The 19674-nt window shown below is 37.9% G+C and overlaps 1 protein-coding gene and 1 long non-coding RNA gene across 6 annotated transcripts in view; one reads left to right on the forward strand and one right to left on the reverse strand.

Annotated features, from left to right (window-relative positions):
* The window catches only part of ATG10 (autophagy related 10), a 330308-nt gene that overhangs the window by 95422 nt on the left and 215212 nt on the right, over nt 1-19674 (forward strand). The window contains exon 1 of one of the 5 annotated variants that reach the window (XM_088796598.1): nt 18960-19061. The exons of the other annotated variants lie outside the window; for them this stretch is intronic. The gene's annotated coding sequence lies outside the window, so the exon portion shown is untranslated. Of the gene's footprint in view, nt 1-18959; nt 19062-19674 lie in introns of those variants that run through there. 5 annotated transcript variants of the gene reach the window in all.
* On the reverse strand, nt 13678-19070 carry LOC141570686 (uncharacterized). The gene is made up of 2 exons (XR_012495063.2): nt 18937-19070; nt 13678-15839 (listed from the first exon to the last, which is right to left on the reverse strand). It is a non-coding gene; the product is annotated as an uncharacterized LOC141570686 (long non-coding RNA).

Raw genomic sequence — 19674 nt, forward strand, 5'->3', positions numbered from 1 at the left:
AACAAAAAAAACAATTGTGACAACTTTTATGAGAGACTAGTAGTTGTTGAGGAAACACTAAAAATAATATTATTATTTTGAATACAAGAAGCCTTTTGGAAGGATTAGCTATATATATGGCTTGGAAAGTATATAATTAAAGACCCAGGGAATTATATAATTTTATAAAAACTGTAAATCAAATGACTTAAACTTTTAGAATGTTAAACATTGATTGTCACAAATGAAAGAGTTCATTGAACATCGTATAATGCCTTTTCAAAATGTAGAGCAAGAAATTTTAGGAATGTATACCTGAGCAAGTAGGCTGGTAACTACTGAATTCTAAAAGGAATTCAATTTTAGCACTAATGATATATGGAGCTGCTTGAATAGCAGTTTCATAATACTCATCCGAAGAACTATTAACTTACATCAATAACACACACACACACACACACACACACACACACACACACACTCACACATGGACACATTTATATTTTTTGTGGAAGAATGAAGTATAGCAAAGCCTGAACTGAATGTGCATTTTTGTAGTGAGGATTTGCCTTTGTTTCTACCCGATGCCCTGAGGCACTATTGAACCAGAAGCATTTGGCATGAACTTTCCTAGACCACACAAATTAATGTGAATACCAAACCCATGTGTGGGCAGAGTTGTGCTTATGAATTCACCGGGTGATTTTTTATTCCTCCCTTACCCCATGATGAGGCCTATGAGAGACAGTTTTCCTTTAATGATTCTTTTTTCCAGCCGGGCTTCTTCTCTCTCATCCTCTCGCTGTAGCCCTTCTAAGATCTTGGCTTGTAAAGGTCCCAATTCTGACTCTCCATTCCATGGGTTCACGGTTTCTCCTGTCTCCTCCATTGCCATTAATCGTGAAACTCTAGGCTCCTTTTATTGGAAAATACCTCAGAATAGCCTGTGGTATTTCCTTACCACTCTGGTTTCAGCTCTCTGTTCAACTTGGGTTACTGTGGGTTTTCCTTTGTTGTATAAAGAGGCTCAAGGTGAACGCCAGAAACAGCACTTGGCAAAGGCAGTCAGCAAGTACATAAGCTCCCAGTCTCTCACTTTCTGGTGAAGAGGCAAACTTGGTCTGGGGTGTGGTAGGATACACCGTGAAACTGGGCCAGAGCCAGGAGAGCTGTCTCCCTTTATGGCAGTGAGTGTGAGAATAGCCTTTCATCAGGTAGGATTAGGGTGTTGCCTTGACTTGTAAGTAATTTTTGGCTGAGCATAAATTCCTGGTGATGAGTTATTTCATCTCAGGCCTTTACAATTATTGTCATTGACTTCTGTACAATATTTGTATTATCTATCTCCTGCCACTGTATATTTTATTCCTTTGTAGATAACCTGTTTTCTCTCTATGGTAATTCACAATAATTACCCTTTGTCTTTGATGTTCTGCAATTTCTCTATGATGTGCCTGAGTATAATTTTATTTTATTTATTTATTTATTTATTTATTTATTTATTTATTTATTTATTTATTTATTTATGTTTCTTGGTATCTGTGATCCCTGAATCTTAAGATTTTTTTCCCTGTTATTTTTAGAATTCATATTCATCAATTCTGGAAAATTCACAGTTGTTATCTCTTCAAGTATTTCCTCTCTCCCATTCTTAATATTCTTTCATGCTGGAAATCTTACGTCGGCCCTTCTCATTATATTCTTTGTATCTGTTAAGTAGGGTGACCAATTACCCAGTTTGTTTGGGACTGAGGACTATCCCGGGATATGAGACTTTCAGTACTAAAACCAGGAAAGTCCCAGGCAAAATAGGATGGTCTGTCATCCTACTGTTAACTTCTCATATTTTCTATCTCAGTAGTTGCTTCATTCTCTGTAATTGGTTCAAATCTATCTTCCAGTTCACTAATTGTCTCTTTAGCTATGACTGTGAAAAATTTTAGTGGGTGTATTTTTCACTTCTTGAAATTCTATTTTTCAAATCAATTTTTTTTCTTTTTATAGTTTCTTAATTTTAAAAATAGAATTTGGAGTTTCTAATATCTTAATATGGTCATATTTTTATACTATAGATAACTATATTAGGTTACTTAATTATATCAAATAGGGTTAATCTTAATGTTTATTGTGTCTGCTGACTCTAATGGTGGATTATTTCCATACATGTTTTTTTTTTCCCATCATATAATGAGGCTGGTATTTAATTTATTTTTTTACATGTAGGTAATGATCATGCTATCACTGTTTCCCAATGATTTATAATACTTCCCCAATTTATTCCAAGAAATGACATCAGTGAGTCTGCCACCTGTTTTGTACCAGTGATCTGTTTGTCTATCTAGTGCCAAAGTCACATTTGCTATTGCTTTTTTTTTTTTTTTTTTTTTTTAGTTTCAGGTGCACAAAACAAAGTAATAGTTAGACATTTATCATTTATATCCCTCACACTGTGTCAACCCCCCTCCCCCCATCCACTATCCCTCTGATATCACAAAGAGCCATTACATTTCCACTGTCTCTATTCCTAATGCTGTACTCCGCTTCTTGTAAGTATATACATACATATATACATATATATATACATATATATACATATATACATATATATATGTATATATATATATATATATATATATATATATATATATATATATATAATTATAGTTGGCATTCATTATTATTCAGCTTCAGGTGTACAGTGCAGTGGTCAGGCATCTACATCTTCCCTGAGGTGGTCTCCCTAACGAGACAAGTGTCCATTGGATACCCTACAAAATCTTTACAACATTATTGATTACATTCCCCAAATTAACTTTTGTAACCCCATGGCAATTCTGTGGTTACTGACTGTGCTTTCTAATCCCCTCACCTTCCCCCTTATCCCTTCCCCCCTCCCATTTAGTACCTTCAGTTTTTTCTCTATGTCTCTGAAACTGTTTCTGAATAGTTCATTCATTTATTCTTTTCTTTAATTCCACATATAAGTGAGATCATATGGCATTTGTCTTTGTCTGACTTATTTCACTTAACATAATGTTCTCTAGGTCCATCCATGTTGTTGCAAATGGTAAGATTTCTTTCTTCTTTATGGCTGCATAATACTCCATTGTATAAATGTACCACAGTTTCTTAACCCAGTCGTCTACCGATGGGCATTTCGGTTGTTTCCGTATCTTGGCTATTGTGTATAGTGCTGCAATGAACATAGGGGTGCATACATTTTTTTGAATTAGAGTTTTAGATTTCTCCGGATAGATACGTAGGAGTGGAATTGCTGGGTCATAAGGTAGTTCCATTTTCAGATTTTTGAGATACCTCCATACTGTTTTCCATAGTGGCTGCACCAATCTGCAATCCCACCAACAGTGCACAAGGGTTCCCTTTTCTCCACATCCTCACCAGCCCTTGTTGTTTATTGATTTATTGATGATAGCCATCCTGACTGGGGTGAGGTGGTATCTCATTGTGGTTTTTATTTGCGTTTCTCTGATGGTTAGTGAGGTTGAGCATTTTCTCATATGTCTATTTGCCATCTGTATGTCTTCTTAGGAAAATGTCTTCTCATGTCCTTTGCCCATTTTTTAATTGGGTTGTTTTTTTTGGAGTTGAGTTGAGTGAGTTTTTTATAAATTTTGGATATTAACCCCTTATCGGATATATCATTGGCAAATATCTTCTCCCATTCAGTAGGATCCCGTTTTGTTTTATTGATGGTTTCCTTTGCTGTGAAAAAACTTTTTAGTTTGATGTAATCCCACGTGTTTATTTTTTTCCTTACTTCCCTTGCCTGAGGGGATATATCAGTAAAAATCTTACTCCGGGTAATGTCTGTAAAGTTTCTTCCTATATTTTCTTCTAGGAATTTTATGGTTTCAGATCTTACATTTAAGTCTTTAAGCCATCTTGAATTTATTTTTGTATATGGTGTAAGGAGTTGGTCCAGCTTCATTTTTTTGCATGTGTCTGTCCAGGTTTCCCAGCACCGTTTATTGAATAGATTGTCTTTACCCACCGTAAATTATTGCTTCCATTGTCGTAGATTAAATGACCATATAGGCATGGGTTTATTTCTGGGCTCTCTATTCTGTTCCATTGATCTATGTGTCTGTTTTATACCAGTACCATGCTGTTTTGATTACTGTAGTCTTGTAGTATTATTTGATGTCGGGTATCATTATACCTCCCACTTTGTTCTTATTTCTCAAGATTGCTGAGGCTGTCCGGGTCTTTTATGGTTCTATATACATTTTAGGATTATGTTCTATTTCTGTGAAAAACGTCGTTGGTAGTTTGATAGGAATTGCGTTGAATATGTATATTGCCTTAGGCAGTATGGACATTTTAACTATATTAATTCTTCCTATCCATGGACATGGTATATGTTTCCATCTATTTGTATCTTTCATTTCTTTCTTCAGTGTCTTATAATTTTCTGAGTACGGATCTTTCACATCTTTGGTTAAATTTATTCCCAGGTATTTTATAGTCTTTGAAGCAATTGTAAATGGGATTGTTTTCTTAATTTCTCCTTCTGATGTTTTATTATTGATATATACAAATGCAACTGATTTCTGAATATTAATTTTGTATCCTGCTACTTTACTAAATTCATTTATCAGCTCTAATAGTTTCTTGGTGGAGTCCTTAGGGTTCTCTGTATATAATATCATGTAATCTGCATATAATGACAATTTTACCTCCTCCTTACCAATTTGGATGCCTTTTATTTCTTTTTCTTTTTTGATTGCTGTGGCTAGAACTTCCAGCACTATGTTGAATAGAAGTGGAGAAAGTGGGCAACCTTGCCTTGTTCCTGATCTTAAGGGGAATGGTTTTAGCTTCTCCCCATTGAGTATGATGTTAGCTGTGGTTTTATCATATATGGCCTTTATTATGTTGAGATATGATCCCTCTATTCCCACATTTTTAAGGGTTTTTATCATAAATGGCAGCTGGATTTTGTCAAATGCTTTTTCTTCATCTATTGATATGATCATATGACTTTTGTTTTTTATTTTGTTAATGTGATGTATCACATTGATTTGTGGATGTTGAACTACCCTTGCATACCAGGGATGAATCCCACTTAATCATGGTGTATGATCTTTTTAATGTATTGCTGAATTCTGTTTGCTAATATTTTGTTGAAGATTTTTGCACTTATGTTCATTAGAGATATCGGCCTGTAGTTTTCTTTTTTTGTAGTGTCTTTGTCTGATTTTGGGATCAGGGTGATAGTGGCCTCGTAAAAAGTGTTTGGGAGCCTTCCCTCCTTCTGGATTTTTTGGAAGAACTTAAAGAGAATAGGTAATAATTCTTTTTTGAATGTTTTGTAAAATTCACCTGTAAAGCCATCTTCCATACTTATTTTGTAACTTTATATTTTAAGCTTATTTTCAGAGAGGTTTGATCTGTATAATCCTGGGTAGTCTGGTTAAAGTGTATCTTTTCCCAGAGGTTTTATATTTTCCTTTTTGAGGTACCCTGGAGATATCAGTAGCCTAGGATTAATTTTTATGTTAATTTCTCAATTTGAAGGTCTCTAGGAGCAGGCCATAGTATAAATTTGAAGTTCATAGTCATGAAAGTCAAAGGCCTGTGGTTCTGTATCTTTGAGGGAGACTTTTCTATCTGGAACTCAGCCCAAAGTAAACAAACTTTCTTATCTGGTAAGTGGCAATTTTGTTGACTCTTTTATCGAGGATACAGCTTTAGGCAGATCTTTCTACATAGGTGTAAAAACTCAAGTTCTTAGATTGCTGAGACATGCAGATCACAGTGCCTGATCTGATATTCTTTTCTATTTCAGTTTGAACATTTGTACATTTCCCATATATTCTTGACAGATAACAATATAATGATAAAACTACAACAATAATAAGAGCTAATGCTTTTATAGAGTATGTATAATGGGACTGATAGTGCTGTAAACATTCTACATTTAATACATATAACCCTCCATACATTATATAATAATATTTTTCCAACTTTACAGATGAGAAAACTGAGCCAGATAAGTTAACTTGCCCAAGGTCATGCACCTATTAATTAAGTGGCAGGCCTGGGATTCAGATCGAGGCATTGTCACTCCAAGTTCTGAGTTTTAATCATTTAAAAAGCTGCCTGTTAATTACGGATTTAAAGTAATATTTTTTCCAGTATTTCTTATAGTAGTAGAGTTTTCAGGTTATTCCAACTGTCATATTTCCAGAAAGGAAATACCAAGTCTTTACTTAAACATTTCATCACTATGATGGTTAATTCTACATGTCAACTTGACTTGGCGAAGGGTATCCAGGTTAAACATTATTTCTGGTTGTGTCTGTGAGGGTATTTCCAGATGAAATTAGCATTTGAACCAGTGGATATGATAAAGTAAACCACCCTCTCCAATGTGGATAGGCATCAACCTATCTGTTGAGGGCCTGAATAGAACTAAAAAAGCAGAGGAAGGAGGGATTCACCCCTTTTACTTTCTGCCTACCTGCTGAACTGAGACATAGGTTTTCTCCTGTCCTTGCACTGTAATTTACACCATCAGCTCCCCTGATTCTCAGGCCTCTGAGCTTGAACTAGAATAATACCACCACTTTTCCTGACTCTCCAATTTGCAGAAGTCAGACCATGGGACTTCTCAGACTCCATAAGCTGTGAGCCAGTTCCTCACAATAAATCTCTTCCAATCAATCTATCAATCAATCCTATTGGTTCTGTTACTCTGGAGAACCCTAATAAAATCATACTCTAATATTTCTGAACTTTCACCTTCCTATTATTAAGGGAATGAAATAAAAAACAGGTATGTTTATTACAATGGCCCATCACTATATGTGTTTAAGCATTTCTAAGGGACTCCCACAAGAAAAGTTGATAAAAGAAAGTCTTGAATGTTCTTAGATGAGGACAGATGCTTTAACCTGAATGAAGAGTAGAGGGGTATAATAGTAAGTGAGATCACTAACTCCATGTAAAAGGCAAGGGATTGCTGTAGTCCAGTTGTTATGAATGTGTAGCCCCCCAAGATAGCATCAACATATTTGAGAACTTGTTAGAGGTGCACGTTCTTGGCCTCCTCCCAGATGTACTGAATCAGAAACTCTGGGGGTGAAGCCCAGAAATGTTTTAACAATTCCAAAACAAATCAGTATCTTCTATTTAGGGTTTAATTTATTGCAAACACCAACATTTTTTATAGAGCGGGATGTTGTTTTCCATGGGACCACAATAAGTTTCCATGCATCATAAAGCATTAACCCTGAAGTGGAGTTTATTGCCTCTCTTGCTAAAACAGGGCTATTAGATTCCCTTTCAACTTCTTCTCCTCCCTATTGTGTTGCAGCATGTTGTACATCCTTTTAAACATCTGGGTTTTTTTCTAAGGAGTCCTTGTCATTTAGCTTAATGGGAAAGTAAAGACTTTGGAAGTGAGCCCTTTTTTGTACGTAAAAACAGATATGAACACCATTACTCTTAATCTCTTTTGCATTTCTATTTAGTAAGCAGCAGCTGAATCTCTGAATCTTTTACAGCAGATCAAAGGTATAAGCCCAGTTTTATGACTTTACTATCACAAGTACCAACTGAAAGTAAGCTATATACAAGCTGCCTCTGAAGTTTAATAGTAGTTTACTTGTTGAGATTGTTTCTGTAGCAGTTACTTCTATGTCCATGTGTAAAATGTTTTGATGTTGTTTTCTCCTTTAGCAAACACTTATTTGTCACCCTGTGTCAGGCAAGGTGCTAGATGGTGCGAATACAACTATGACCGGGCTGACATGGTCCCTCCCTATCACCACAGAGCTTAAACGTTGGTGGAAAGATAGACTGCAGCACACAGGTGATTACAATAAAGCGCGTTCAGTGCTATGATAGGTGAAATAAAGGGTGTCATTGGAGCTGTTCTCAATAAAAATGCAGCATAATTGCTGTCTGAGTGATTTATTGCTCTTGATTATAAAATACACTCGCAAGATAGAAGCTAACTCCTACTCATCCTTCAGAAGACAGTTTGGGTTATGTCCTCACATCCTCCAGTCTGTCTTCCCTGCCATCCCACCACTCTGCCCACCACATTTGAGATTAGGGTCCTTCCTACATGCTTCCATCAAACTCAGCATGTATTTCCATTACAGTACTCCTCACACTACGTTCCAATGGCCTATTCAAATGCCTGTCATTCTATATACTCTAAGCTTTTGGAGGGCAAGGACTCTATCTTGTCTTTGCCATTCTAACACAGTGCTGGCGTAAGTACCCCTTTGTACTCTTTTTATTGCATAATTTATACTTATCTTTCCACTATGTATCACTATTATGTTCTTTATTACCTTGAACAAAAGTGTGTTTTTTAAGTTGATGTTTTCACTTATAGGAACATGGCCTCATTATAATACCCCCCCCCCCAATATTAATGCTTATATAGAAGATGTACATTAATACTACCTCAAAATCAGGACCAATTGTCCTTATGGAGAACAAATTAATTTCTAAGAGTTGGGGGAGGGAATAATGAGAATATTATCTGGTATATCATGCTGACCTCCCTTTAAAAAATATGGCATACTGGCAAGTTGCAGCAGTGATGACCACAGTCTCTCTTTGGGGAAGTACAGGGGTGAAAGATGTGTGCTAGATGATGAAAGTTGTGGACTAAAGTGGGCATTTATAATTTCTTTGGCCGTTGAGCATCTAAACTCACTTCTTGTTTGAAGGAAATTCCCCATTGTGTGAGTCTTGGTGAGCACTAGGGCTCTAACCCCCTCTCCAAAAATCCAGTTAGCCAGATATTCCCTCTTCCCGACCCCAGCAGTGAGGGCATGAGCATGAAAACCAGGCTGGGCCAATCAGAATTGGGAATGCGAATCACTTAAGTGGGTAAGGATGGTTAAAGTATGTTCCCAGCAGCCAGCGGGTCCAGTCGTGTCTTTACCTGTGGTGGGGTCAGCAGTCGTATCCTGTCCAAACTTGCATGTGACCTTGTTGTGGTTCCTGCTGTCTGATTGCCCTTGGTTCCTGCCTGGTTTTTGAGCTTGGTTCTTCAGTCTTCCTGTTGATTCTATGAGCTATTTGATATTCTGCCAATAAATTCCTTTCCTGCTAAAATTAGCCAGTCAGTTTCTGTGACTTGTGACCAAGGACTTCATCTTTACACTGCTTTGCTCCAAGTGCTTTGAGCTTACTGCATAAGTCGTTGTTGATTGATTAAGTGACTATCATTTTTTATACCTGGCCCAAGTATGTGTTCTGTGGGACCATATCCCTGATTGTATTTAATATAAGCTAGAAGAACATTTATATTATGAAATATTAATTAATGTTTTTTGGAATGTATATGTTCTATAAGACAAATGGTACCAATGACAAATTTGCATTCACATGGAGGTGGGGGAAGCAAACACAGGATTGAAATCCTGAAACCCATCCTAAGCCAAATCCCTCTTCCTAAGGGAAGGAAAGCTTGTGTTTCAGCCTGGTATTTGTTCACTGAGCCTTATCCACAGGGAAACCGGGGGTGGCAAACCTCCCAAAGACTTTACCGGGCCCTAAAAGCTTGTGCTCATGCTTCAGGTTTGTGAGGATGTGCTGAGAAGGCCAAAGAGAACTGTTGGTTTCAGGATTTGAGGCTTGAACATTTTTATACTCTAGGAATATGGATATATTGTGAAAAGTTTTTATTGCTTCACGTTCCTTCTCCTTTCATTTTATTTTCTCACCTTTTCCACAGCACATTATAATCTATTTTTAAAGGTTGTTTTGTTTGTTTGTTTGTTTTCAATTTTATCTTATCATTTTATTACATTTATTTATGGAAAGCTTTATCTCTGATAACTTGACATTGTTAGTTTACATTTTATTTTAATAGAAAAAATTTAATATAGTGATTGAATTTGTAGATTTGACTATATAAGAAAACTTTTCCAAAATGAACCCAAAATGGTTTAATGTTTGTCTCTGAAATTTACTGATTGTAGTAGGAAATACTATTTTGGGGTAAAGCTTGCCAAGTGTCAAAGAAATAATGATCTTACATGTAACTTACATGTAAGTCACATATTATCTACCTATAATTCATTTTTAGTTCTTTTCACTGCTCCTGTCATTTGGTACTCAGAATAACAATTCAGAATAGTGTTTCTAAAAGAATCTAGGAAATTTCCATCTTGCATGCATATAACATTTAAATTTAACTTTCATGTTTCTTAGGTATTATGTTTTAGAATAACAGTGTACAGTGCTGTGGTTGTTTGGCTATTAAAGCATTCTTAACTGATTTCCATATCAATCGATTCTATGCTTTGTTGTAATGTAAATAACCCCTAACAATACAGTAAACTAGTGTTTGCTCTTTAGTAAACAGCTCTATCAGTGACATTTTCTAAGAGGTGGGAAGGCTTTTCAACATTATCACTATCAATGGTGCCAGATTGTGTACATATATTTTTTCTTGGGAAGGTTTTGGTTGATTTAGCTTTTAATATTCCTCCAACAACCAGACCTACACAGCCTCATAAAATGCTCAGACTGAAGTTTTTTCTGCTTATTTGTCTGGGATCTTGTTGACTAAAGACACTAAACTCCATTAAGGCGGGGGCAGTACTTGTCCTGTTCGTGATATTTCCAGCGCCCAGCATAGTTCCTGGCATATATTAGATCAATGGTAAGTTTATGAAAAGAATGGATAAGTGTTAATAGGCTTAACAGTTCCATTTTCCAGAGACAGCCAGTATGATATACAATCACTGTGATGATTAATTTTATGTGTCAACTTTATTGGGCTAGGAGATATCCAGATAGCTGATAAAACATTATTTTGGGGGTTGTGTGCATGGGAGGGTGCTTCCGGAAGAGATTAGCATTTGAATCCATAGACTGAGTAAAGACAATCACCTTCCTCAGTGTGGTGGGCATCGTCCAATCTATTGAGAGCCCAAATAGAACAAACAGGTAGAGGAAGGACAAATCTGCTCTCTCCGCTTGAGCAGGGACATTCATCATCTCCTCGGCCATCAGCCCACTGGTTCTTAGGCCTCTGGATTTGGACTGGGACTTACACCATTGGCTCCTCAGGCTTTGGATTTGGACTGGAACTATACCACTGGCTTCCTGAACTTCCATCTTGTAGACGGTAGATCATGGGACTTCTCAGCTGCCATATCATGTGAGCCAATCCCTCATAAGAAATCTCTTTCTGCATATCTGTATATGCCTATTGATTCTGTTTCTCTGGGCAACCCTGACTAATACACCCACCTATTCAAAACACAGGTTTCCTTGAGGACCTCACTTTACTTTAGCCTGGCTCCTTTTCTCATAACCTAGAAGTATTGCTAGTATTCTCCCAGCTCCAATGTGTCAATTCCATATGGTTTTACTTCCCTATCAAGCAAGATTTCAATTGAATTGGTTCTGTATCAACCCATCTGTACCATTTCCTACCTTCCTCATAAGTACCTTTTTTTCAATTCTCCACACTCATCTAGGTTTTTGGTACCAAGTGTCTTTCTCTCGCACCCAATTTCTGCAGAAATGTCAACACCTTCATGAAAGACCCAACACCTATTATAGTCTCTGAGTTCTGTGATCTATTAAATGCTATGGCTTCACTTCTACTCTACTTCAGCAACCCACCTTGGGTTGACCTCTTGGGCCTTGTCCTCATCTGGAACTAACTAATACACCTGGAATCTTACACCTCAACCTTCTTCTCTTCAAACATACCCTTGTATTCTGCCAGTCCTCTCCAATTTCTACAAGCATACTTTCTTACTAACACTATGATAGTCTTTAGTTCCTGATTCCTCTCCTTTTCCCCATTCTATAGGTCCCCTTGAAATCACTTCCTTACCATTCAATGCAGACCCCGTGAATCTCTCTTCTATCACTCTGCTACCGGCAACCTTAATTTACCCTACCCTTTCAATTTTCTTCAGCATCTTGCAAGCCTGCAATTCTGGACTTTCCATTCATCTGTTTTACACTTCCTCACCCAAGCAGGGTGAGTGGTACTGACAAAGGAAAAAAATCCCCACAAAATATAGGAATGAGTACTTGTACAAATATAGGAATCCAGTCATAACTATACCCTCAGATACTATATGGTATTTCTCAGCTTTTCTTATTTCCTTTGAAGACTGTTACAAATGTTTGTTAACTTCCTATTTCTCTGCTAACTTTCCATTTCACAGAAAAAGAAGAAACTATCAGAAACAAACTTTCCTGAACTCCTCCTTCACAGCACTTCTTTCCTCCCTAATACAAAGGCATTTATTTCCACTCTGATCACTACATCTTCCTCCTTTGCCTTCCTTCCAATTCATGCAAATTAGTACTTGGGACTCAACCCCTTCCTTTCTCCTCAGGGATTGTGTTGCCTCAGTTACCTCCTCTTTCCTTTTAGTTCTTGTGCTCGGCTTATAGACTGGGTCAAGGAAGACCCACTTAAAAAATGAAATACCAAAGTGTCCTTCCTTGGCTCTGATTCTCTTCTACCTGCTCCCCTATCTTCTTCTTTTCACAGAAAAGCTTGACGTCTCCATCTACTTGCCACTTTTCTTTTTTGTTTTTATTTAGTGTTTCAAAGACCCATGAGCTTTGTAACCCATCAGGCACTGACTTAGACCATATTGTACCATCAACACTGCTTTTCCCAGTCATCAATGTCTTCTTAATTTTCAAATCCAATAGTCATTATTCAGTATTTCTCTTCCTTGATTTCTTTATTTTTGATACTGTTAACCACTCTCTGGAAACTCTCTTCTTGGTTTTTTATTGTGGTAGTCTTTCCTGTCCCCCTCCTAATTTTCTTAGAATCCTTGTGGGCTATGTACCTTCCCCCACCCCACCTCTGCTCTTTGACTCTATTTTTTAAATTATACTTGACATACAATGTTATGTTAGCTTCAGGTATACAACAAATGATTCAACATTTCTATACCTTATGAAGTGATCACCACAAAAAATCTAGTAACCATCTGTCATACAAGGTTATTACGATATTATTGACTATATTCCTTATGCTGTCCATTATATCCCTGTGACTTATTTTATAACTGGAAATTTGTACTTCTTAATCTCCTTTTAAAATATTGATGTTTTTTAAGATACCACTCTCAGATCTCTTCTTTTTTCACTCTATATACTCTCCTTGAATAGTATCTTCTGTGACCACACCTGCAACTGTCACCTGTGAATCAATGATACCCAGATATAGGGGAGTGCCTTTTTTTGAGGGGGTTAGGATCTAAAGTCAGTGTGAATGGCAAAAATAGAGTAGACTTAAAATTACCTTTGAAAAATCTCCTCTAAAATACTGTACACATGATTTTGAATATATATGCTATCAATCATGAAATCCTACAGAGCCAGTTTTCCTCCGCTATTGGAACAGAAGGTTGTTTCTTGAGTTGAATACCAGATGAAGTTGTTGGCTTGCAGTTAAGGACCATGTTATAAGAAAAAATATGTTTTTCTTTTTTTTGCCAAGCACATATAGTAGAGTGAATATAAGTTAAGTAAGTATAGGAGATAACTCCACTATATATATATATATATATATATATATATATATATTCATCCTGATCTCTTCTTTGAGTTCTGGACTTGTATACCACACTGCTGACTGGATGGATATCGCCATTTGGATATGCCAGTCCATACTGGCATTAGATTTCTGAAAGCTGAAGAAATGACGTAACTCAATTCTACTTAGCAAAGGCATTTATTGAAAGCATACAGTGATGTGACAAGGGTGCAGCTCACATGTGGAGTGTTTTCATATCATCTGGGTTCATGCTCTTATTCCAGGCAGATGTCCTCTAACACCATACAGCTGCCCACACCCCTGTCTGCCTGGCTAGAGCCGTAGGCAGCTTCAGATTGGTGGAATCTCTAGGCCAAGCATTACACAAGTCATTAACCTCTGGCTGAACAGTTTTATTGAGATTAGCAAAACTCCTAAGCATCTAAGAAGGCATTGCAATTTTTTACTGGTCCTTTTGAGTGCTGTTCTTCACTGGTGGGCTGTTACATCACCCTACAGATCATCAGCATGAGGCCATCATGATGGATCAGTGAAGCAAAATCCCAGCTTTTCTCCATCGACCAGGCTGAACATCAGACTATTACAAGTAGGGTGTGGTATGTGTATTAAGAGCCAATATCAGAGACAAGTCTATATGACAATAAGCTTTACCTCTTCTTTATCACATAAACCAAATAGCATAAATAATTAAAAGCCTCATAATACAAAATGGTCAAACATTACATAAAAAATGTAGCAACACTACTCAACTGCGGCCTGTTTCACTCCACATTTAGCATTCCAATAACATGTGATTACAATGGGACTGAACCTTTCTAACGGTGTCCTCTTTCTTCCTGCCATTATTTATGTTCCCTCATATGCCTTTTAATGTACATTGAATACATATAGAATAAGGATGTCTCTTTATATCCTTTTAAAATCTATGCCTACATATTTATACTATCAGTCCCCGAATTTGAGGAAGACTGAACCATTCAGGGGCATTATCCACAGCCAACTCTGAGTTGCAGAAGGTAGGAAATTATACATTTGGAATGTCCCATAATCATCCTTTACTAGCCATCACATTTTGGCTTTTCTTCCTTTGAAGTTGACCTCCTTACCTCCATTGTTATTCCCTTTACAGAATAACAGGATATAATTTATACCCAGATAACATTCCTTTCTCTGTGTCAAATACATAGTCAGTAATGTTAAGATCATAAATAATTTGCTCCCATTTAAAGTCACAGACATCGATGTTAATTTTTTTAAATTGAAGATAGCATTCTTCATTTTTATTATGAAAAGTTTAACACATAGATAACACATTAGTTTTCCTTAAGGCTGAAATATCAAAAAAAGTATAAAAGAAAAGTCATTCATAATACCCTTACCTAGGGATAGCCATTATTCATTTTTGGTTATTAATTTTTCTACAGGACTATAAATGAGGTCATACTTTAATACACTGTTTTGTACCTGGCCTTCTTTTCGTGTTAGAAAACACAGACTACATGATCATATTAATGTTTGTATTATTTCATTGCCTCTATATATCAATCCAATAAATTTGCAAATGTATGTCTTTTTGTTCTCCACGGCTCGGCAAAGCGGAGATTATTACTAACTCCATTTTATAGAATATTGATCTTAGGGTTCAGAGAGGCTAACAATTTACATACCCAAAATTTACATGCCAAATAAGTGTCAGAAATAAAGTTTGCTCTGACTTCTTGACTCCAAATTGGTCCCCTTTCCACAGCGTGCCTCCTGTCTCTCCAATGAGATAATGCAGATAAAGGGGCTGGGCAAGTGCATGTTATTGTTATTTATTTTAAGTGGCAGCCTAAAGGGAGTCATTGCCTCAGGAGCAACTTATGATTTGGTCTGAATGTAGGGCAGCTTCCTGAATTAAATCTGCACAAAAGCTTCCTGGGCTGCATCCTGAACTTGTCTGAAGACATCTTGCTGCATAGTTCTAAGGAATCTAACTTGGGGCCTACAATGCCCAGAGTGTTTGAACCAAAAATTTTGAAGAGCTTATGAGATTCTGTAGTTACTTCTGTATTCTCCACCTATTGCTTTCCAATCAATAGAGTCTGGATACAGGATGCTGCAAATATCCTGTTGGACTCTCTTTTTTTCCTCCACATATGCCAAAGGTGTTGCATATTCTCTTATCACAGATAGTTTTCTGTTGATCTATTTTCTTATTTATTTCTTCTTCTTTGGCCTCACACCTTCTTGGTCAAGAGTTTGGTTTGCCTGGCAACTGTCCTTTTATGCCTCCAAAGACCATGGACTGTCTTTCCTTTCAGAGATCCTGGGACAGAATCTTGGGACAGAAAGGCCACAGTGAGAATTTATTTCTGTGAGGTTCTTAGGTACAAATTTTCAGACCTCTATTAAAATACATTTTTTTTAAAAGATAAAATCATTACTTTCATACAGATATAAAAATGAACACATGTTAAAGGATCTATTTGATACATATAATATGAGGAAACCAGGCAAAATAGGACATAATTGATTTTTCCATGGGTAGGATGGGGAGTCAATTATAATCACTACCAGATTGGACAGAAGTTACATACATATCTATAACCTATCTATAACTTAACAAAGAACAGCAAAATAGCTCAAAGGCAATGAACAAGGCTAGAATCTAGTAACCCAGAAGGATATGTTATAGACATGCATAGTTTTTTTGTATACTCCCCCAAATAAAAGATCAAAGGTCCTCCCGAGAATTCCAGTGTGTGTGGGGGGGAAGCATCCCAAGTAATATTAGATCCCTGGCAGAGTGATCCTTTCAAACAATGAATCCCCCTGACAAATTTAAAACACACGTTACAGTTCCCAAATGTCCTCAAATGCAATGAATAAATAAATAAATAAATCCAACCAAGAACACTGGAAAACAAATACAGTAAATATAAAAATTTACTTAAATATTTCAATCTTTTTTTCAGGCAGTTCAAATGGATTATTTCCTGAAACATGCTATAATCTTCATAGTACACACTAGGCCCTCAAGAATAGGATCCTCAAAATATGAACACAGTTACACAATCCCACTGCTATACATTGTTAGTTACAGCACCTTGCTGTTGAGATTCTACATTAACTTTATCCTTTGCTATTAAGACTTTTGTAACTAATTTTCAGTAACCTTCAAAATAATTCTATTTTTTTATAGGTAACACAGAAAATTATAGCAGTATAGATTGTTATTAAAAATTGACAATCTTTCATTGTGTTTTTCATACAAATATTGGAATCCCTGTGTCATGCCAAAGTCCCCAACTTTACATGTTGTAAGTACATATGCCTCTTACTAACAATCAAATGAAACATATAGTAATTTCCAAAAATGTTTAATTCCGTATGTTAAAGAACAAAATTCAACTGAGTAAATTAGAAGATCTACTTGGCTTTATTGATTCATGAATTGGGCAGCATCCCCTCTAGGTAACAACTAGAAGGGCCCTCTGAGGAGCTGTACAAAATGAAAGGTTTTTATAGCTAAAACAGGGTGGGACAAGAAAGTTAAAAGAGTGGATTATTTTAGTAAGGTTACCTTTCCCTGAAACTGCAGTTAGGTTAGGTATTAAGTATTGGTGGGCTTAGCAAAAGTGACTCCATTTTGGGTCTATTATTTCTTTTTAACACATAAAAACATGTTAAATTTGGCAACAAAAATTCTCTAAAATAGAATGATCAAATAAGACAAGCTCTAAGCTAAGGAATGTATATAGAATTATAGTCATGGAACACAATTTTTATTTCCATACTGATCACAAAATGTCTAATTTATATCTATAGTTGCTCTAACATGTTAGGAAATTCATCTTGACTAGCAGTTTCTTTTTAAAAGTTGAGTTTTAAACTATTTTACATGTAGTAAAATCTATCCCTTTTATTAGCTTAGGTAAACAAAACAGTAGTATAATAAATAATAACAATTAAGATATAGAACAGTTCCATTACCTCCTTCCCTCCCCTCATTCCCTCAAACTTCTTTTTTTTATTATTATTATTAGTTTCAGGTGTACAAAACAATGTAATAGTTAGACATTTACCATTTATATCCCTCACAAAGTTATAACTCCCTTCCCCCATCTACTACCCCTCTGACATTGCACACAGCCATTACACTTCCACTGTCTCTATTCCTAATGCTGTACTCCACTTCTTGTCACTGGATATATATAAAATTATAATCGACATTCATTATTATTCAGTTTTAGCTTCAGGTGTATAGCGCAGTGATCAGGCATCTACACCATCCCTGAAGTGGTCTCCCTAATAAGACAAGTGCCCATCGGAGACCCTACAGAATCTTTCAACATTATTGTCAAGCTTCTTTTTAGTTAGCCCTTTCCCCTGGTCACCACTGATCAGTATTCTGTCCCTTTTTAAGACCTTTTTATTTTGAAATATAGACTCACAGGAAATTGCAAAAATAGTACATTAGTCTTGTATACCCATCATTTTGCTTTCTCCAGTGGTGACTTTTACATAACTGTCTTACAAGATCAAAACCATGCTCTGTACATTTGAAGGCAGGTTTTCCTTTCACTTCTTTGCCTATGTTTACTCTTTTCTTTTCACACAAGTTTAACTCTGTTGTGTGAAAAGGAGCAGGTGCTAGTTTTCTCTCAGATATCTACTGTTGCATTTTCTGTATTTAAGTTCCATCATCTTTAATATTCCTGTATCTTTCTCTAGTCTTTTCTTTCACCGTTTTCCCCAATTTAATTCTGCTACTAGATTTTCTTTTCTGATATATGTGCCACAGATGGTACTATTGTCAATTCTCAAATTCCTAACTTCTACTTCGGTTCTTTAGTTTTAAAGGGGGTTAGCTGTGCTTGTGCTTAATTGTTGTGGTGTTTACTGTTTTGCAGTGAGCATACAGTAGCCCGCCTAGTTCTCCAACCTCTTAGAGAGATGTTAGTGGCACCGCATAGCGCAGCCCTGGTCTAGTTCTACCCTTTCTCAATTGGTCACCCTTTTAATTTTCCAGATATTTGTGTATTTGTTGGAGGAGAGGGTGCTGAGGGCCTTGAGGCCCCCCCCCCCCCCCCCCCCCCCCCCCCGGTCAGCGGGCCGCCTAGGTGCAGAGCAGAGGGTACAACCGCCTTTTGGTTCCCCGCACGGACAGTGAGGTGATGGGCGGGGACTTGGAGACTAACGTCGCCCGCAGCAAGAAGGTCACACCCCCGGCAGGGACTGTGCCCAAGGCGCCAGCTGCCTGCGTGAGCCAAGCCCCGTGGTGCGCGGGAGGCGCAGTGCGCATGCTCCGACTCGGTCGCCCCTGGCGGCGGTAGAGGGAGGGGCCGGGGTCCTCCGCGGGTGGGCCTCCTAGCGCCGTGGCTCTGGTCCTCCGTCGTCGCCCCTAGGCTTCCCGGGGCCCATCCTTCTCCTACCTGAGGCCGCTTGTGGGGCGGTAGCTTGCTCAGCGTAGGGTACCTCTCCCCGGCTCCCTTCCCCCAGCCCCGTCGCCCCGCCCCCTGCGGGCTGGGCGGCCGGGTTAGGGGCCGAGCGGAGCGGGGTGAGTATTCCCACAGCCTTTGTAGGCCGCCCCTTCCCGGCTCTGCTTCCCGCAGCGTCCTCACTCCACTCCTGGGATGGGAGGAAGGGCGGGTGTGGGTGGGCGGGAAACAGCCAGTCCTGAACAAAAAGGCCGGGGCAAAGGGGCTCCCGCGAGTGAAATGCCGGCCTGGTCCCTGCTGTTGCGCTGCAGCCGCAGCTCGGGGGCTGCTGGTTGCAGGGGTGGGGCGTGGGGTGGGGGGGTTGGAGTGCAAGGGTGCGTGCCACCCCATCGCCGGCGATCGGGCTCAGCCAGGGGCACTCCTGAGCCACTACGGAGACCTCACCTTCGACATACGTAGTTACTGCCGTGTGTTTAAAGCCTGCACGAACATAAGCAGGTCTTGATCCCTGTAACCTGGAAATAATGGATATGAAATTACTGACGATTTCAAAGACCAGGTCCCACCTAACTTCGGGGGGTATCAGATTCACTACCAGGAGGAATAACTTTATAACCAACGTCTTTTTTTCTCCCGAGTAGCCTATCTTCTCATAGTATATGAAAGCTTGAATGGAGGGGTAGGGGGTAGGGGATACAGGAATAGTTAACTTATGGAAACATTTATTATGGT

The sequence above is a fragment of the Rhinolophus sinicus genome, chromosome 3 (assembly GCF_057876585.1).
Source record: "Rhinolophus sinicus isolate RSI-liver-muscle chromosome 3, RSI-T2T, whole genome shotgun sequence".
Taxonomy (NCBI): Eukaryota; Metazoa; Chordata; class Mammalia; order Chiroptera; family Rhinolophidae; genus Rhinolophus; species Rhinolophus sinicus.